The sequence below is a fragment of the Oncorhynchus clarkii genome, chromosome 9 (genome assembly GCF_045791955.1).
Source record: "Oncorhynchus clarkii lewisi isolate Uvic-CL-2024 chromosome 9, UVic_Ocla_1.0, whole genome shotgun sequence".
In the NCBI taxonomy this organism is placed as follows: domain Eukaryota; kingdom Metazoa; phylum Chordata; class Actinopteri; order Salmoniformes; family Salmonidae; genus Oncorhynchus; species Oncorhynchus clarkii.
In genome coordinates this window covers 17,063,551-17,084,424 of record NC_092155.1, presented here as the reverse complement: position 1 = coordinate 17,084,424, position 20,874 = coordinate 17,063,551, and the positions used below count along the sequence as shown (strand labels likewise).

Here is a 20,874-nt window from a genome sequence, read left to right as displayed (position 1 = left end):
AGACAGGGTGAAGGGAAAGGACAGAAACAAGACACAACATGACAGTACATGACAGTACCCCCCCACTCACCGAGCGCCTCCTGGCGCACTCGAGGAGGAAACCTGGCGGCAACGGAGGAAATCATCGATCAGCGCACGGTCCAGCACGTCCCGAGAGGGAACCCAACTCCTCTCCTCAGGACCGTACCCCTCCCAATCTACTAGGTACTGATGACCACGGCCCCGAGGACGCATGTCCAAAATCCTACGGACCCTGTAGATGGGTGCGCCCTCGACAAGGATGGGGGGGGGGGGGGGGGGGGGAGACGAGCGGGGGCGCGAAGAACGGGCTTGATACAGGAGACATGGAAGACCGGGTGGACGCGACGAAGGTATCGCGGAAGAAGAAGTCGAACTGCGACAGGATTAATGACCTGAGAAATACGGAACGGACCAATGAACCGCGGGGTCAACTTGCGAGAAGTGGTCTTAAGGGGAAGGTTCTGAGTGGAGAGCCAAACTCTCTGACCGCGACAATATCTAGGACTCTTAGTTCTACGCTTATTAGCAGCCCTCACAGTCTGCGCCCTATAACGGCAAAGTGCAGACCTGACCCTCTTCCAGGTGCGCTCGCAACGTTGGACAAAAGCCTGAGCGGAGGGGACGCTGGACTCGGCGAACTGAGATGAGAACAGCGGAGGCTGGTACCCGAGGCTACTCTGAAAAGGAGATAGCCCGGTCGCAGACGAAGGAAGCGAGTTGTGGGCGTATTCTGCCCAGGGGAGCTGTTCTGACCAAGACGCAGGGTTGCGAAAAGAAAGACTGCGTAAGATGCGACCAATAGTCTGATTGGCCCGTTCTGCTTGACCGTTAGACTGGGGGTGAAAGCCGGAAGAGAGACTGACGGAAGCCCCAATCAAACGGCAAAACTCCCTCCAAAATTGAGACGTGAATTGCGGACCTCTGTCCGAAACGACGTCTGACGGAAGGCCATGAATTCTGAAAACATTCTCGATGATGATTTGTGCCGTCTCTTTAGCAGAAGGAAGCTTAGCAAGGGGAATAAAATGAGCCGCCTTAGAGAACCTGTCGACAACCGTAAGAATAACAGTCTTCCCCGCTGACGAAGGCAGTCCGGTGACAAAATCTAAGGCGATGTGAGACCACGGTCGAGAGGGAATGGGAAGCGGCCTGAGACGGCCGGCAGGAGGAGAGTTACCGGACTTAGTCTGCGCGCAGACCGAACAAGCAGCCACGAAGCGACGCGTGTCATGCTCCCGGGTGGGCCACCAAAAGCGCTGGCGAATGGAAGCAAGCGTACCCCGAACGCCAGGGTGGCCGGCTAACTTGGCAGAGTGAGCCCACTGAAGAACGGCCAGACGAGTAGGAACGGGAACGAAAAGAAGGTTCCTGGGACAAGCGCGCGGCGACGGAGTTTGAGTGAGTGCTTGCTTTACCTGCCTCTCAATTCCCCAGACAGTCAACCCGACAACACGCCCCTCAGGGAGAATCCCCTCGGGGTCAGTGGAGGCTACTGAAGAACTGAAGAGACGAGATAAAGCATCAGGCTTGGTGTTCTTAGAGCCCGGACGATAAGAAATCACGAACTCGAAACGAGCGAAAAACAGCGCCCAGCGCGCCTGACGCGCATTAAGTCGTTTGGCAGAACGGATGTACTCAAGGTTCCTATGGTCAGTCCAAACGACAAAAGGAACGGTCGCCCCCTCCAACCACTGTCGCCATTCGCCTAGGGCTAAGCGGATGGCGAGCAGTTCGCGGTTTCCCACATCATAGTTACGTTCCGACGGCGACAGGCGATGAGAAAAATACGCGCAAGGGTGGACCTTGTCGTCAGAGAAGGAGCGCTGAGAAAGAATGGCTCCCACGCCCACCTCTGACGCGTCAACCTCGACAATGAACTGTCTAGAGACGTCAGGTGTAACAAGGATAGGTGCGGATGTAAAACGATTCTTGAGGAGATCAAAAGCTCCCTGGGCGGAAACGGACCACTTAAAGCACGTCTTGACAGAAGTAAGGGCTGTGAGAGGGGCTGCCACCTGACCGAAATTACGGATGAAACGACGATAGAAGTTCGCGAAGCCGAGAAAGCGCTGCAACTCGACGCGTGACTTAGGGACGGGCCAATCAATGACAGCTTGGACCTTAGCGGGATCCATCTTAATGCCTTCAGCGGAAATAACAGAACCGAGAAATGTGACGGAGGAGGCATGAAATGAGCACTTCTCAGCCTTCACAAAAAGACAATTCTCTAAAAGGCGCTGGAGGACACGTCGAACGTGCTGAACATGAATCTGGAGTGACGGTGAAAAAATCAGGATATCGTCAAGGTAAACGAAAACAAAGATGTTCAGCATGTCTCTCAGGACATCATTGACTAATGCCTGAAAGACAGCTGGAGCGTTAGCGAGGCCGAAAGGAAGAACCCGGTATTCAAAGTGCCCTAACGGAGTGTTAAACGCCGTCTTCCACTCGTCCCCCTCCCTGATGCGCACGAGATGGTAAGCGTTACGAAGGTCCAACTTAGTGAAAAACCTGGCTCCCTGCAGGATCTCGAAGGCTGAAGACATAAGAGGAAGCGGATAACGATTCTTCACTGTTATGTCATTCAGCCCTCGATAATCTATGCAGGGGCGCAGGGACCCGTCCTTCTTCTTAACAAAAAAAAACCCCGCTCCGGCGGGAGAGGAGGAGGGGACTATGGTACCGGCGGCAAGAGCTACAGACAAATAATCTTCGAGAGCCTTACGTTCGGGAGCCGACAGAGAGTATAGTCTACCCCGGGGGGGAGTGGTTCCCGGAAGGAGATCAATACTACAATCATACGACCGGTGTGGAGGAAGAGAGGTGGCCCTGGACCGACTGAACACCGTGCGCAGATCGTGATATTCCTCCGGCACCCCTGTCAAATCACCAGGCTCCTCCTGTGAAGAAGAGACAGAGGAAACAGGAGGGATAGCAGACATTAAACATTTCACATGACAAGAGACGTTCCAGGAAAGGATAGAATTACTAGACCAATTAATGGAAGGATTATGACAAACTAGCCAGGGATGGCCCAAAACAACAGGTGTAAAAGGTGAACGAAAAATTAAAAAAGAAATGGTTTCGCTATGATTACCAGAAACAGTGAGGGTTAAAGGTAGCGTCTCACGCTGAATCCTGGGGAGAGGACTACCATCCAGGGCGAACAAGGCCGTGGACTCCCTTAACTGTCTGAGAGGAATGTCATGTTCCCGAGCCCAGGTCTCGTCCATAAAACAGCCCTCCGCCCCAGAGTCTATTAAGGCACTGCAGGAAGCTGACGAACCGGTCCAGCGTAGATGGACCGACAAGGTAGTGCAGGATCTTGAAGGAGAGACAGGAGTAGTAGCGCTCACCAGTAGCCCTCCGCTTACTGATGAGCTCTGGCTTTTACTGGACATGAAGTGACAAAATGACCAGCAGAACCGCAATAGAGACAGAGGCGGTTGGTGATTCTCCGTTCCCTCTCCTTAGTCGAGATGCGGATACCTCCCAGCTGCATAGGCTCAGCACCCGAGCCGGCAGAGGAAGATGGTAGTGATGCGGAGAGGGGGGCAACGGAGAACGCGAGCTCCTTTCCACGAGCTCGGTGACGAAGATCAACCCGTCGCTCAATGCGAATAGCGAGTTCAATCAAGGAATCCACGCTGGAAGGAACCTCCCGGGAGAGGATCTCATCCTTTACCTCTGCGCGGAGACCCTCCAGAAAACGAGCGAGCAAAGCCGGCTCGTTCCAGCCACTGGAGGCAGCAAGAGTGCGAAACTCAATAGAGTAGTCTGTTATGGATCGATTACCCTGACATAGGGAAGACAGGGCCCTGGAAGCCTCCTCCCCAAAAACAGATCGATCAAAAACCCGTATCATCTCCTCCTTAAAGTCCTGATACTGGTTAGTACACTCAGCCCTTGCCTCCCAGATTGCCGTGCCCCACTCACGAGCCCGTCCAGTAAGGAGAGATATGACGTAGGCGACACGAGCAGTGCTCCTGGAGTAAGTGTTGGGCTGGAGAGAAAACACAATATCACACTGGGTGAGGAACGAGCGGCATTCAGTGGGCTCCCCAGAGTAACACGGCGGGTTATTGATTCTGGGCTCCGGAGATTCGAAAGCCCTGGAAGTGGCCGGTGGATCGAGGCGGAGATGGTGAACCTGTTCTGTGAGGTTGGAGACTTGGGTGGCCAGGGTCTCAACGGCATGCCGAGCAGCAGACAATTCCTGCTTGTGTCTGCCTAGCATCGCTCCCTGGATCTCGACGGCTGAGTGGAGAGGATCCGAAGTCGCTGGGTCCATTCTTGGTCGGATTCTTCTGTTACGGTGCGTGAGAGAGGACCCAAAAGCGAATTAACGTAAACAGAGCTTCTTTAATAACAAAACAAAACGTAGGCTCAGATGGACCGGCAGGTTCCGACAGGACAGGACAAGGTTGCAGCAAACATGACGATAGTCTGGTTCAGGCATGAACAACACAAACAAGAATCCGACAAAGACAGGAGCAGAAACAGAGAGAGATATAGAGGACTAATCAGAGGGAAAAAGGGAACAGGTGGGAAAAGGGGTGACGAGGTAGTTAGGAGGAGACAAGGCACAGCTGGGGAAAAGAGGGGGAGAAAAGGTAACCTAACAACGACCAGCAGAGGGAGACAGGGTGAAGGGAAAGGACAGAAACAAGACACAACATGACAGTACATGACAGAGGCGGGACAATCCAATCAAAACACAAAGTCTGCAACACAGGTTACAAACAGGTGAGGGCAATCATTAATATCCGAGACCGAAAAACAGCTTCTATCTCAAGGCCATCAGACTGTTAAACAGCCATCACTGACATGGAGAGGCTGCTGCCAACATACAGACTCACATCTCTGGCCACTTAAATAAATGGACTTAATAAAGGTATCATTAGTCACTTTAAATAACGCCTCTTTAATAATGTTTACATATCCTACATTACTCATCTCATGTGTATATACTGTTCTATACCATCTACTGCATCTTGCCTATGCCGCATGCCATTGCTCATCTATCTATATATATATTTATCCCTTTACAAGGTAGTGTGTATTAGGTAGTTGTTGTGTATGTGACCAATAAAATGAGATTAGATTTGACCTGCGTGTGACTGAAATACTCTGGTTTAAGCCTTATAGACTCTTTTACTTTCACTTTCAACATTAGTTTCTGTTGGCATGCAAATTCAGTACTGAGACAGACTTGGTCTTAGTCATTTCTTCAAACAATCATCTTTATTTAATATTGATGAATTATTGCAATAATGAGACCGTCAGCCCACAAGTCTTGACTGACTGTTAGGCTGAGAGTTTAGCCTTTACAGACGATGCACAGTTTTTATGTAGCTGATACCAAGATTGCTTAGTCAGTCACTTCTAACCTTCCCATAAGCCACCTTGGATATCTACACAGGGTGGTATTTTACTTAGTTTCCCAGACGCCAGGAAGATGAGACAATGAGGCATTGTTCTTAACTCTTCCAGGCTCTCTCTATCTCGAGTCACACACACCACATCATGTCTATAGAATGCTAGCTTTTAAGTTTTTATCACCAACACAAGTCAATTGTCAGCTTCAAGCTATCTCTAGTAGAACCCATGTCCTCAACACCCAGACTAGCTGCAGGGTGGTAGAGTGGAGACCATAAAACACAGCATTAGCAGGACAGAAATATCTTACTGTTCGTTAAGTAAATCATTTTTACATATCCAACAAATCCATCATTTTTCCCTCACACTGTCCACCCAGGTCACCAGGGCCACGAGGTGATAAGACTAACACAGGGAATATCCTGGGGGGATCCCCAAGTGCCTTTGGTGTAAGTACCTCTAACTTTTACTTGACTGAAACAAAGACCAACTCATGGAAATGGTGTTGATGGGAGTGGGGTTTCCCCCCCCTGACCAAAGTAGCTGGTTGGATAAATATTTGTACAAAAAATGTTGTTATGGTTTTATTATTTTTATATTACTAAACAGCGGGTGGCTATCCCCAAATTGTATTAACATTTTACCTTTTAAAAATGATTCAGTCCTAAAACAAATTCTGGTTATTAAATATTCACGTATGCCCTTTTCATTTAGGCTCATGATAACATTGAGGATGTGGACAAGTTCAATGTCTATGTGAAATGTGCTATGTGATATGTGATATGGAGGTGTTCCCTCTGGAGAAAATCACAGTTCTGCTGGAAAATGGATGTCAAAAGGCAGGGAAGAACCCCTGCACAATGCAGCTTGTTTACAATGGTATTTATCTTTTAACATTAAGATTACTTTGTTCTGCAATTTCACACAAGGGCCAACGAAATCTGACTTCCACATGAATCCAACCCCTCTGAAAGACACACAGGTTGGCGAGGTTGGAGCAGGGGGCTGCCACACTGGGTGCCAGTGGAGCAGTTGTTGTGGGGGGTAAAGTGCATTGCTCAAGTGCAGAAAGCAGGCAATGGAATCTAGGATTTGATACCACACTAACTAAAATGTTTTTTGTGGAAACTCATTGCCTAGACCCATTCAATTAACCTAACACAAAATAATTGATGTGTTCAATATTTACAGTAATGAGGTGACATCACCACCCATTTGGTTATCTTATTAAGTTGTAAATATTTAACTGTTTTGTCTTTCATGAAATTGATACTAAATCGCATTATGTATTCTGAACTATAACGATTGAAGTTACTTGAACATGAATTTAGTTCTAGGGAACATCAGAATTTAGGGTCCACTTTACGCAAAGAGAACAGGCTACTCAGGCCAATGGTGCTCATTTAATGACGTTCATCAAAGCTAAATCAATGTCTGCAAGATCACATCGTGATAGTATTCTACATTAAATAACAGAATATACACTGAACAAAAATATAAACGCAACATGTAGTGTTGGTCCCATGTTTCATGAGCTGAAATAAAAAAGATCCCAGAAATGTTCCAGATGCAGAAAAAGCTTATTTCTCTCAAATTTTGTGCACATCCCTTTCAGTGGGCATTTCTCCTTTGCCAAGATAATCCTTTCACCTGACAGGTGTGGCTTATCAAGAAGCTGATGAAAACAGTCACTCTAAAATGTGCAGTTTGTCACACAACACATTGTCACAGATGTCTCAAGTTTTGGGGGAGCGCACAATTGGCATGCTGTTGCCAGATAATTGACTTCATTTCTCTAACTTAAGCGGCCTCCAACGTCGTTTTAGAGAATTTGGCAGTACGTCCAACAGGCCTCGCAACCCCAGACCACATACGTGTATGGCGTCGTGTGGACGATGGGTTTGCTGATGCCAATGTTGAGAACAGATTGCCCTATAGTGGTAGTGGGGTTATAATATGGGCAGGCATAAGCTAGGGATAATGAACGCAATTGTATTTTATCGATGGCAATTTGAGTGCACAGAGATACTGTGATGAGATCCTGAGCCCCATTTTGATGCCTTTTTTTAAATAGGTATCCATTTTTCATTTTTTATTTTAGTAAATATCTTACCCCTTATTTTTCTTAAATCTGAATTGTTGGTTAAGGGCTTGTACGTAAGAATTTCACTGTAAGGTCTGTTGTATTCGGCACATATTCAACAATAACATTTGATTTGATTATGGCCTAATTTATTTATTTAAATTCCTGTAACTCACTAAAATCTTGGAAATTGTTGCATGTTTATATTTTTGTTCAGTATAATAGCATAGTGTAACCTTACTCTATGACAAAAACAGCATTGCATTCCATCGTGAATGATAATTCAAGTTTTACCGGTGAAACACCCATCCAGCATCTGCATACCAACTATTTGATCTCAATCAGTTTCATGGGGATATGCATTTAGATTTTCTTGAGTTATAGTGTTGTTTAGAAGTAGCCTACAGTGTTGTTTAGAAGTAGCCTACAGTGTTGTTTAGAAGTAGCCTACAGTGTTGTTTAGAAGTAGCCTACAGTGTTGTTTAGAAGTAGCCTACAGTGTTGATTAGAAGTTGTCTAGTGTTGTTTAGAAGTAGCCTACAGTGTTGTTGAGAAGTAGCCTGCAGTGTTGTTTAGAAGTAGCCTACAGTGTTGTTTAGAAGTAGCCTACAGTGTTGTTGAGAAGTAGCTTACTGTGTTGCTTAGAATTTTTTGGCAAATGGTGTTAAACTGCAGCATCTGTGTATTTTGCCCAGAGGCGCACAATGTTGAGTTATGACCACATAAGAGAAAAATGCAGTGTTTTTGTCTTACAGTAAAGTTATACTATGTCATTATATTCACTTCTGTTACGTAGAATACTACTATTATGTGATCTTGCAGACAGATGTTTTACAAAATAAGTGTTGCCAGCTCACTTACATGCTGACCACACTGCTCGCGTCGCAAAATACATGTACACACATGTTATTCAACCATTGCACACACACTGTGCGCTAACGAGCGTCTGCATTGCCTAGCCCTAAAATAGAAGTTGCTTCTATTTGTGGTGCAGAACGCGCTGCAAGTCCTGCCTCTCCCATTTTCTCAATGGCCTTTGGAAGCATATAACCCACGTGCCAGCTCCTCATTGGTTATACCCACGTGGGTGATTGAAAGATGAATGAGGTCGGTCGGTTGTGGTAATACACCATATTATGAAAGTTAGATGCCAATCGCCATATAAAGTCCAAAGATGAAAAGGCCTGGAAGGAGAAGAGATGACTAGAAAAGATTTGGTTGAGCATTTATGTGTGGATTAATTGTCGGAGTAGAGGACCTTGTGCATTTCTTGTAAAATAACAACTCAACGTTTATATCCTTGGACAAATTAGCTAACAACAGCAAGCAGGCTAGCTAAATAGGCAAATTAGCTGGGAACTGCAAACTAGCAAACAAAATCTTCCGCGCACACGTGTGTCCGGTTTGGGCATGGTGTTAGACAGATATTTCCTGTCAGATCCCAGATAAAAACTGGCAACCCTCAGGTTGTTGGCTCACCTCTATAACTGCTAGGCTACTGCCGCCAAAAGCATGGTTCTACTGGGGCTCGAACCCAGGACCTTCTGCGTGTAAAGCAGACGTGATAACCACTACACTATGGAACCACATAGATTTAATTCCACCACGCACAGTATTGAATCATATTACACATCCTTTATGCTTCAAAATAGTGCGCCGGTTATCAATATGTGATATGGAATTTGTTGTTGTTTGGTGTGATGCTGATGTTGACTTGGTGATGTCTTGTCTGCAGGGGAAATTCTGAATAAGAGCAAAACAGTGCAACACTACAAACTACGAAGAGGAAGCTCAGTCAACCTTATTCGTCGTGCCTGTGAAGAATAAGTCAACACGTTACTTATTGTTACTGTATATGCTATCATGGCTGAAGAAAGCAGAATATATAACATTCATATTTATCTTTATGTCAACACTAAGTGAGATAAGATACACGACACCATCATTATTTTATAGCGGGATCACTGACCTAACAGTATATAAGCTTCTACTTGATCATAACCAATGATGTATAATAGTGGGTCCCAACCAGGGGTAAACTGGTTTTGCATTAAACAACATTTTCAGCCATGACCTTGTCCGAAGGACAAATGGATAAACAGGTTAATGTCAAGCCCTGCATTAAACATAGGCCAACATTAAACACCACACATTGGCTGCTACAGTAGGCTGAAAGATAGAACAGCTATTTTCCATGTTAAAATTTTATGGATGCATTTTCTCCATTGTTTTTGATGGTAGGCCACTCTGGTAGGCCTACATTATGGTCAAATAGCCACTGTTAAGAACAAGATAAAGTGGGTACTGCCTCAGTGTTCACAGTAAATGCACACCAGAAGTTAGCACAGAACTTTCACAGCATTCAAGTTTGCGCTCAGCAGACCTGAAAACTGCCTCAGTGCTGAAAAAAAACATTAAACACTACAAGCCATTACCACAGAGTTGTAACAAACACACAAATAACTTTTCATGTAATATTTTGTGTCATTTTATGAATGTCAATTTGCTTTTAAAAATAAAATGGGTATATATGCTGACTTGGGACAATTGTAGGGTACTTATTCTACAAGATTATCATTAGTCTAACTCGTATAAAGCTGGAAGGTAAATAAAAGCAAAAAAAACATTCAGATTCTAACTGAAAACTAGGCTATAGTCAAACGTTGGGCTTATGGGCCTACAATGGTTCCCTAGCTGTAGGCCTAGTTCAGACTTCCAATGTCCACTAAAACCTGTGCAGCGAAACTGTGAAACGTACTTCATAATTAATCAGCTAAAATCTATGACCTAGGGCAAATTATATGTCTTACCTCACAAATTACTATGGGGATAGTAGATTGATATAGGCTAGTGCTTTTGCTGTTCGTTAGGCCTACTCATCTTGTTGGCTGACGAAAAGTAATTGTGGACAGTTCTTTCAATATCTTCAATATGCACCTCGGAATTGGATATGGACAAGCGTAGTTGCGTCCCTGATGTGTCTGACTTGTAGCCTGTGGAAAGACCCGATCATGTGACAGAGAGCCATGTGAGTGAGAGGCGCTTTGGATTGCGCTGCACAGTCAGGAAGAAGGGCAAAACACAGCATTCCAGACCGCAAAAGGCAAGGATTTTTTTAGGGTGCAATACAGCCACAAAGGGGATGCTGCCATGGAATTCAAGGCATTATCAAGTGCTTGTCAAATTGTGAATGAGAGACTATTGGAGTGTGTACAGCCTGAGCAAATAACAAAGCAGAGCTCATGCCTTTCAAGTTACTTTTTTAAATTATCAAAAGTCACATCAAGCAGCCTTACAATGTATTACAAATCTAAACATCTAGCCCAACATTTGTGAAATAACTAAAGTTACATTAATAACTCTAAATTAAGTATATAGGAGTAACTATTTATTTGTTAACTGCTCAACACAGAATAGCCACATATTCTTCATACTATAAATATAAAATAATGCCACACAATTGTATTAAATATTCACGTATGCCCTTTTCATTAAGGTAAATGATAACATTGAGGATGTGGACAAGTTCAATGTCTATGTTAAATGTGCAGGAAAGACCCTGGATATGGAGGTGTTCCCTCTAGAGAAAATCACAGTTCTGCTGGAAAATGGATGTCAAAAGGCAGGGAAGAACCCCTGCACAATGCAGCTTGTTTACAATGGTATTTATATTTTAACATTAAGATTACTTTGTTCTGCAATTTCACACAAGGGCCAACGAAATCTGACTTCCACATGAATCCAACCCCTCTGAAAGACACACAGGTTGGCGAGGTTGGAGCAGGGGGCTGCCACACTGGGTGCCAGTGGAGCAGTTGTTGTGGGGGGTAAAGTGCATTGCTCAAGTGCAGAAAGCAGGCAATGGAATCTAGGATTTGATACCACACTAACTAAAATGTTTTTGTGGAAACTTGTTGCCTAGACCCATTCAATTAACCTAGCACAAAGTATTGCTGTGTTCAATACCTACAGTAATGAAGTGACATCACCACCCATATGGTTATTAAAAAAAAGGTATTTACCTAGGCAAGTTTTATTTGTAAATATACTGAACAAATAAAACACAAAATGCAACAATTTCAACAGTTTTTCTTAGTTACAGTTCATATAAGGAAATTAGTGAATTGAAATGAATTCATTAGGCCCTAATCTATTGATTTCATGCCTGGGAATACAGATATGCATCTGTTGTTCACAGATGCCATCGATAAAATGCAATCGTGTTCATTGTCTGCAGTGCCCCAACACCACGGGGCACTCTGTTCACAACGATGACATCAGCAAACCGCTCGCCTACACGACACCATACAAATAAAACACAAAATGCAACAATTAGTTACAGTTCATATTAGGCCCTGCCAGGTGCCTGGTACAGTTGAAACCAGGATCATGAGGCCGGTTGGAAGTACTGCCAAATTCTCTAAAACGATGTTGGAGGCCGCTTATGGTAGAGAAATGAACATTAAATTCTCTGGCAACAGCTCTGGTGGGCATTCCTGCAGTCAGCATGCCAATTGTGGGCTCCCTCAAAACTTGAGACATCTGTGACATCACATTTTAGCGTGGCCTTTTATTGTCTCCAGCACAACGTGCACCTATGCAATGATCATGCTGTTTTCTGCTTCTTGATAAGCCACACCTGTCAGGTGGAAGGATTATCTTGGCAAAGGGGAAATGCTCACTAAACAGATGTGCACAAACTTTGAGAGAAATAAGCTTTTTGTGCATCTGGAAACTTTCTGGAATATTTCATTTCAGCTCATGAAACATGTACCGTTTATATTTTTGTTCTGTGTAACTTAAAGGTCCAATGTGCAGAAATCGCTCCTCCATTTCCTGTTTGCTAAAATTCGAATAATTCGCCTAATTTCAGTTTGTGACAAAATAAGCACTCAGAGTGTAGAGAATCATTGTACCATCTAAACCGATGTGAAATATGTTATCAATTACAAACAAATATATAGTATTTTCAGCTGTTTTAAGGTGGTGTACAAAACCGAAAGTAAAAGACGCAGAAACCTTAGAACGGAAGCATAGAAATAGAGCACAAACAGATCTACAGCTTCTTAGACTTGCTTTCAATGAGAATGACAGATTTATAAATCCCATTTCTATGTGAATTTGGTCAAGTCGCCCAAAAAGGTACATATTGCAGCTTTAACGGTTTTGTGTTTTATGACATTTTTGACCCCACATTGCATTAAATATTCTGAACTATAACGACTGAAGTTACTTGAACATTTGGGCGGCAGGTAGCCTAGTGGTTAGAGTGTTGGGCCAGATTGAATTCCTGACAAATTAATAATCTGTAATTCTGTCCCTGAACAAAGCAGTTAACCCACTGCTCCTAGGCTGTCATTGTAAATAAGAATTTGTTCCTAACTGACATGCATAAAAAAATATTTTGTTCTTGGGAGCATAGAAATGTAGGATCCCTTCTAGTTAAATTATTAACCACCTTTAGGAAAAAAATTAAAGTGTAAGTAGTTCTGATTAGTGATTTTGCATGGCCATGTCTTAATGTTTAACACTGAGTTACTACTATTCCGGGATCTTTAGTTCACCGGGCTAAAGATCCTGAAGCTTCTGCGCATGTGCGGATCACGTTCTGCACATGTCTATATTTTAGGGCTGACCACATTTAGTCAACTGTTCGATTGTTTGGTCATAGGCTATTGGTCGACCAATATTTTTTTAAAGGAGCAGTGGCAAATATATTTCAAAAAGAATTATGGCACACGAGACACCTGTCTGATTCACACCTGTCTGAGTACACTAATCCACTGCTGCGGCAGTGGGGATGGCACCCTTGCCTTTTGTTTGGAGAGCTCCTGTCAATCTTGAGTAAGGACATGCACCTAATTACGCATAGAAGTAGGACTAGTCTACCTGGTCTGTGCGCAAACATAGGCCTATAAATGTGCCCATTTGGGGATCTGATACGATTTCTGATTGTCATAACTCACAATCACTGTAGAGCTTCTCAAAGTACTTTTTTCTTCGCCTGAAACAGCAAGTAAACAAAGTCTATTTTTACATCCGTTGAGAATTAAATAGTTCCTCAACATAGCCTATTTGAAAAACTTTCCAGCTCTCTCCCTTTTGATTGTCAATCAGCATGAAAGGGGATAAATACTCAATAATCTGATCCGGTGGAAACTTCATAAAACAGGTCAACTTCTTATCCCTTGCGCAAAATAGCCTAAAGCAGAGTCTGTCTGTCCAGCGCTCACTGGCACTGGAATCTGAGGGCCCAGAATATTTTCTACAACGTTGCAAGTTTGCTAGCATGAGCTTTGCACCAGACCAAGTAACAAGTGCTACAATAGTTGATGCAATGTGTTAAGCTTCTTGCAGACAGGCCAAGCGCAGCCAATGTGATTTGTAAGATATTTATTTTTAATAAGGATATTTTCTACCTTCAGGCCACAATGTTTTGATTTGTTGGCTTTATCTATTTTTACATAGTTATGCAATGGAAGTTAGTTTTTAGGTTTGTATAATTTTCATTTGCATAGAATTTTGATTAACCACATTACAATTTTTTAAAATATGAATTATATTAAACGGTTTCACAAAAATGTGCATATGAAAAACATAACTGGTATGTAGAGCGGTAGAAATTGTAAGATAAATTGGCATTCTATACAAGGTTGCCGAATCCTTGTGTAGCCTATTACCGGAAATTTCAGGAGAGAAATGGCAGAATCAGCGAAAGCGGGAGTTGGGTCAGGTGAAGTTTTTTTTCTCTTCTGTTATCTAGATCTCTGGCGCCCTCTTGAGGCATTTGTCTTATTTCATCAAAATATAAGCTTTAAACATCAAACAAGTTCAATGCATATAGATGATTTTAAGAAAACACATAGGGTGTGTCTATATCTAGTGGTTAGAGCGTTGGGCCAGTAACCGAAAGGTTGATGGATTGAATCCCTGAGCTGACAAGGTAAAAATCTGTTGCTCTGCCCCTGAGCAAGACAGTTAACCCACTGTTCCCTGGGTGCTGACGATGTGGAAGTTGATTATGGCAGCCCCCTGCACCTCTCTGATGCAGAGGGGTTGGGTTAAATGCGGAAGACACATTTCAGTTGAATGCATTCAGTTGTACAACTGACCAAGTATCTCCCTATATGGAAAAATACACTTTTAAAAATGTTGAGTCCATGCCCTGAATAATTGAGGCTGTTCCGTAGGCAAAATGGGGTGGAGGGTGGGGGGGGGGGGGGGTTGCAACTCATTATTAGGTGTTCCTAATGTTTGGTATACTCAGTGTATATGTCTATGGTGTATGTAGGCACCTGAGCTGAGCCACAAGGGAAACTGGGATTCTACCACCCCCTATCAGATAAGGGGGGAAACGTTTGCTTTTTGTCCGCACACTTTGGATCGGAAATCACCATCACCCACTAAGTAATTTGGGCAATTCAAAGTGTTTGAGTGAGTAATATATAAATATTTATCTTTAAAAATGTGTTATGACATAGCCAATGAATATATAACTCAACTTTGGATTTCAACCCTGTTTCAAAATCGAAAGGTTTAGACAGTTTGGAAGTTTTTACAGAGTGAACTTTTATTTTCCTCCCACTTTGACTATATAAAAAAATATGCATATACACCGATTGTTTAAAGCAAACTACATAAATTATTGCTACTGGGGAATCTGAACAATCGATATGAACGATCAGCAGGTAGGCTATATAGCAGGGATGTGACAAATGGATATAAACAGACATGTTTTGTATAATTTTTTCATTAATACGATAAGAAAAAAATCTTACAATTCCACATCAATTCACAATGCAGAATAATTGTCCTATTACGCATGTATGACTGCTAGGGCCGGGCAGTTAAATTATATCTTACGCAAGCCTTTACAGACATGAAACGCAGCTACCGAAACATGTCAATAGCGACAATTGGTAACTTTTCAGACCATTAAAAAAAGTGACAGTAGAATTATGCTTTTTCCCTGACAACAATAAACGGAATCGCTGAATGATGTGCCGCTGTGTTAATTTGTATGCTTTTTTTATGGTATGGTAAATAGATGCGTTTTATTTATACTAAATGTCTTGGTAAGTCATGGTTTTTAACAAACTTTAAAGTATTTTAAGAGATTGGTATGCGCGCAGGCAACGGGCAGGCAGGCTGCGCAGAGCAGCAACTCAATAGTATTTTATTGGCAGTTCTGGTTGCCGAGTGATGGATGTTAGTCCTTTCTAGCGAGTTTTTCCTAGCCACTGCGCTTCTACATCTGCATTGCTTGCTGTTTGGGGTTTTAGGCTGGGTTTCTGTACAGCACTTTGCGACATCAGCTGATGTAAAAAGGCTTTATAAATCACTTTGATTGATTGAACAGACCGAAGACTGAACACACACTTGAATCATTAGCAAAGAGACAGAGCAGCCAGGCCAGCAGAGGGAGAGAGAGAGATGAGTGGCAGGCAAAAAGCGTGAGAGTTGTGTCTCAGGCGGTTGCTTAGTCTTCTTTATACTGGTGAAACCATTTACAACTAGAGGTCGACCGATTATGATTTTTCAACGCCGATACCATTATTGGAGGACCAAAAAAAGCCGATACCATTAATCAGCCGATTTGTATATATATATTTGTAATAATGACAATTACAACAATACTGAATGAACACTTACTTTAACTTAATATAATACATAAATAAAATCAATTTAGTCTCAGATAAATAATGAAACATGTTCAATTTGGTTTAAATAATGCAAAAACAAAGTGTTGGAGAGTAAAAGTGCAATATGTGCAATGTAAAAAAAACTAACTTTAAGTTCCTTGCTCAGAACATATGAAAGCTGGTGGTTCCTTTTAACATGAGTTTTCAATATTCCCAGGTAAGAAGTTTTAGGTTGTAGTTATTAAAGGACTATTTCTCTCTATACCATTTGCATTTCATATACCTTTGACTACTGGATGTTCTAATAGGTACTTTAGTATTGCCAGCCTAATCTCAGGAGTTGATAGGTTTGAAGTCATAAACAGCACAATGCCTGAAGCACAGCGAAGAGCTGCTGGCAAATGCAGGAAAGTGCTGTTTGAATGAATGCTTACGAGCCTGCTGCTGCCTACCACCGCTCAGTCAGACTGCTCTATCAAATCATAGACTTAATTTTAATATAATAAACACAGAAATACGAGACTTAGGTCATTAATATGGTCAAATCCAGAAACTATCAATTCGAAAACAAAAGTTTATTCTTTCAGTGAAATATGGAACCGTTCCATATTTTATCTAATGGGTGGCATCCTTAAGTCTAAATATTACTGTTACATTGCACAACCTTCAATGTTATGTCATAATTATGTACAATTCTGGCAAATTAATTACGGTCTTTGTTAGGAAGAAATGGTCTTCACACAGTTCGCAATGAGCCAGGTGCTGCTGCATATACCCTGACTCTGCTTGCACAGAACGCAAGAGAAGTGACACAATTTCCCTAGTTAAAATAAATTCATGTTAGCAGGCAATATTAACTAAATATGCAGGTTTAAAAATATATACTTGTGTATTGATTTTAAGAAAGGCATTGATGTTTATGGTTACACATTGGTGCAACGACAGTGCTTTTTTCGCGAATGCGCTTGTTAAATCATCGCCGGTTTGGCAAAGTAGGATGTGATTCAATGATAAATTAATGAACAGGCACCGCATTGATTATATGCAACGCAGGACAAGCTAGATAAACTAGTAATATCATCAACCATGTGTAGTTAACTAGTGATTATGTTAAGATTGATTATTTTTTCTAAGATAAGTTTAATGCTAGCTAGCAACTTACCTTGGCTCCTTGCTGCACTCGCATAACAGGTAGTCAGCCTGCCACAAAGTAAAAACAATAACCTAACAACCTAACTAATAAAGCCTGATATTGAGCAAGCTATTTTACAAACATTTGAATGCTAAAGGTGACACGCAGCCTACCTGTTGTTGGACAGGCGCGCAAAGCAGTGGTTTGACTAGGCTACTGATATTGCCAGGGTTGTTTGGCATGAAAAATGGCTTGTTGATCAATGACTGTTACAGTTACATGTTTAGTTCGACAAAAGATTAGGTATTTTCACAAGGTAACAAGAAAGTAATATGAGCAACAACAAAATTGTGAACCCGGCAATTCGGAACATTTGAATATATTTTCTGACTGATGCAAGCTATTGGATTGGTTTGGTCTCCTGCCACAAGATGCACTCACATCTTAAACATTTGGACCAGGGACTGATATGATCGGTTAATCTTTACATTCCTAACAGTGAATGATTTTTTGAGCGGATGGTATTAAACTGCAGCAAAGCCTATGTATATTTGGCTTTTGGCTACATAAGAGAACAATGCAGTGATGTTTTTTATCTTGTTATATGTTATAATATGCTATTCAGTTCTGTTATGTACAATACTATTATTATGTGATTTACAGACAGAATTTGTTTTTACAGTGCAGCAGCACTCCGGTTGCCAGCTCACTTCCAGACAGATTTTTCCTGTCAGACACGAGAGATATGACCTGGCAACCCTCCGGTTGCTGGCTCACCTCTCAAACCGCTAGGCGGCCTGCCGCAAAAAGAATGGTTCTACTGGGGCTCGAACCCAGGACCTTCTGCGTGTAAAGCAGACGTGATAACCACTACACTATGGAACCACATAGACACATCACCACAACGCTCAGTATCGAATCATATCACACATACAAAGGAAAGCATGTTAACCAAAGTCACAAAATGGCACTTAATCCAGACAGATCAACTCAGCTACTGCTCTGTTCAATCGTTGGGCTTCTTATCATTACATTTTTTTTTTTTTTAAAGACAGCCATGTATGCATTAATGAGTCAATTATACATTCACATTATACATACATTCAATTTGACTTTGTTTTACCAATCTAACTACATAACAACATAATGATAATAATTTATTTGAATGGTAAATCTCTATTGATTATCTGGGTAAATCAAGATGTAGTTGAATTTGTTTTTACGGCCAGCATCCCGGAATCGCCTCTTCACTGTTGACGTTCGAATTCGGTATAACAGACTCGTTAGAACTTTGACCACACGCCCTCTAGATGCACTACATGCCCTCTATCAAATCAAAACGGAATTTTTACTAAAAACAAAAGTTGAAAATGCTAGACATTTATAGAATACCTAGTTTGATGTTTCTGTGACAAAGGGTGAATTAGTTATTGATTTATACCACTTATACCACTTATAGATTTGATGTATTTCTATCAAATCAAAACGGGAATGTTTACTCAAAACAAAAGGTTGTAAAAGTATGCTAGACATTTATATAATAAATCATACATAGCTTGATGATTCTGTCATAATCAGTGAAAACGTTATTGATTTATATAGCTTTAAATGGCATTTTATAGATGTTATGCGTTTCTATCAAATCAGAACTGGAATGTTTACTCAAAGGTTGTAAAAGTATACTAGATATTTATAGAATAAATCATACCTAGTTTGATGAATCTGTGACAAACGGTGAATTAGTTATTGATGTATACTTCTTTAAATGGCATCTTATAGATTTTATGTATTTCCATCAAATCAAAACTGGATTTTTTATTCCAAACAAAGGTAGTAAAAGTATGCTAGACATTTATAGAATAAACCATATCTATTTTTATGTTTCTGTGACAATCGATGAATTAGTTATGGATTTTACCATTTTAAATGGCTTTTGGCGATTGTCTGTTGATTGAATGTCTGTTGAATGTCTCTTGAATGTCCGAATGTGTGAGTACAAAACCAACTTTACTTCGGTGACAAAAAGCACATTAAAACACTAATGCAATTATGCTATACAATGGTTTGACTGTTTCTATTTCAATTTTTTTTTGTCTGCTATTTAAATATTTTTGACAATTGCTTCTGAACTTCATGTTACCGCCCACACTTTGAAATGGCGAATGGAAAAGCCTGTGGCCTACTCATAAATTTCAAGTTCGTCATAAGACACAAAATATATATTATTTGACCAGCACATGTTAACACGAATACAATTATGTTTCTTGTTCAAAATGTGTCTGGGTTATTTATTTACTTTTGCCATATTTGCCAACTTCATCCAATTGTCATACCTTCTATGTAGATCTGAGGCCTACTCTTCAACAATTACTTCTCTCCAACTTATCTTGATAAGGGCGTTAATTGGACAATTTTCCTGTCCTGGGTGTCACCGAAAATGTATGGAGTAATTACGTGTCACCGAAAATGTATGGAGTAAAAAGTACAACATTTTCTTTAGGAATGTAGTAAAGTAATATTAAAAGTTGTGAAAAATATAAGTAGAAAAGTTAAATACAAATACCCCCAAAAAACACTTAGTAGAAGTTTAAAGTAGATTTACTTAAGTACTTTACACCACTAATAGTTTATTTACACAGTTTCTATGATATAAGGTAGCTCTTGTATTAATGTAATTATCACGAATAAAGCCTTTACTAGATGAGTTTGTGGGAAATTGTAGCATTTTGATTAGGCTATTAAGTCCTATTCATTACATGTAAATATCCGCAATAAAACTATTATTTAACCTATCATACCCTAAAATTACAATTGTCCTTTTCCGACTAAATGTAGCCTATTACTACTTGAAATTAAATGCGCTTTCTTTCATGATGATTGAAAGTTCTGTTACATTTATTTAGCCAAATGACACCTGGCTGTCAGGTAAGTGCAGCTACAGCTTGTGTTTACATATCCCATTAGTTAACACTACACGTAATCCTAAATCTGATCCGCCGATGTCAAATATTGATCAGATTTCTGCAACTGATTTAACCATTCACATCATGTTTTATTTTGTAGGTTATTCATTGTGATTGGTCCCTGGGCCCATAGGATGTCATTTTGAAATATATAAAAGCCTCAACCTTTTTTCTATCTCTGACATCTGTTAAAGACCAAGAGCAGAGACGCGTTGTTAAAAAATATATTATAATAATAACAATAATAATTATTAACTTCCGCTGTCCTCCAAAAGTAGCTGATTCTCCTCCTCATTTCAGCTACACTTAAAGTGGCCACAATGTGGCGACATCATAACATGAATGTATTTTAGTGTTGAGTGGAAGGAGAAAAACCCCTGAAATGTACTCGACCCAACCGTCTGTGACATTTCTTACTGTAGATATGCCTTATGTGAGTTTAACATTTGATTGTTTACACGAACATAAACAACATTGCCAAACGATGTAATTTGGATCCAGATATCTCCAGAATTGGATAGTAAATCACGTAACCAATGCGGAAGTTGGAGGTAGAAATTAATCCAACGAAAGGGGGAGTGGTTTCCACTAAATAACCCAGCCACAAAGGGAATTCCTCAGCCACAAACTCAAAATTGGTTACAAAAATTCGAT

At 41.4% G+C, this 20,874-nt stretch overlaps 2 non-coding genes across 2 annotated transcripts; both read right to left on the bottom strand.

Annotated features, from left to right (window-relative positions):
• Positions 1-8,996: 8,996 nt before the first annotated feature.
• On the bottom strand, positions 8,997-9,069 carry trnav-uac (transfer RNA valine (anticodon UAC)). The gene has a single exon. It is a non-coding gene; the product is annotated as a tRNA-Val (tRNA).
• A 9,000-nt stretch (positions 9,070-18,069) lies between these two features.
• Positions 18,070-18,142, bottom strand: trnav-uac (transfer RNA valine (anticodon UAC)). The gene has a single exon. It is a non-coding gene; the product is annotated as a tRNA-Val (tRNA).
• Positions 18,143-20,874: the final 2,732 nt, after the last annotated feature.